The 704-nt window shown below is 38.6% G+C and overlaps 1 long non-coding RNA gene across 1 annotated transcript; it reads left to right on the top strand.

The window, feature by feature from the left end:
• The first annotated feature begins 10 nt into the window (after nucleotides 1–10).
• LOC105119953 (uncharacterized) lies at nucleotides 11–673 on the top strand. Its single transcript, XR_841220.1, has 2 exons — nucleotides 11–103; nucleotides 438–673. It is a non-coding gene; the product is annotated as an uncharacterized LOC105119953 (long non-coding RNA).
• The last annotated feature ends 31 nt before the right edge of the window (nucleotides 674–704 follow it).

The raw sequence follows: 704 nt of genomic DNA, 5'->3' as shown, positions 1-704 counted from the left end.
CTCCTTTTTTCCACTCATGAAGATGTCTGAAGCAGGCCTCCACAAGGCCATCAAAGGGGGACTCTTTTAATGATCCTCGTCTTATGTACGTGTTTGAAAGAAGGTAGAGCACTAGATTCATCCTGCAATGGGCCAGAGAACAGCAAATCCTGCATCTTACTGCCATTCATGGTTTAAGAAATCTTAAGATTTTGAATTGCCAAGTATCAAATCTCATATTTGTGTTCATGATTGGAGAAGATTAGATACTCGATCACACAAGTTATATACTCTGGTCCAATTGTAGATTCAGTTAGAACATTTTGAAAATATATCATAATTGCTTTGCTGCTTCTATGTATGAATGTGTGCTTTCTTATGTACATGAGAATTTTGGTGTCCATACTTGCCTTTTGAAACTGAAGACTCACTTCTGCTTTTCCCTTTTCCACCATCAGCTATTTTTGCAGTCCGTGGCGAGAAAAGCACCAGGATGTCTCAGTAAATGCCTGTATTTCCAGCAGCTGTTGATGGTAATTCGGTCATTGTAATGTGAAATATTAGGATGCAGACTTGTAACTTGGTTAGTTGTTATCACATCGAGTAGTTCTCGCCTAGTTTGTGAAGTTCACTCGTATTTAATAATGATTGATGTCCCCAGAAGTTTTCCTAGTTGCACTCATTTTTTCAGTCATTTTATACGCGCTTAGTTGCAGACTTGCATC

Source organism: Populus euphratica, unplaced genomic scaffold (genome assembly GCF_000495115.2).
Source record: "Populus euphratica unplaced genomic scaffold, PopEup_1.0 scaffold4150.1, whole genome shotgun sequence".
NCBI classification, from domain to species: Eukaryota; Viridiplantae; Streptophyta; class Magnoliopsida; order Malpighiales; family Salicaceae; genus Populus; species Populus euphratica.
Note: the sequence above shows the minus strand (reverse complement) of the source record. Positions and strands in the feature narration are given on the sequence as shown.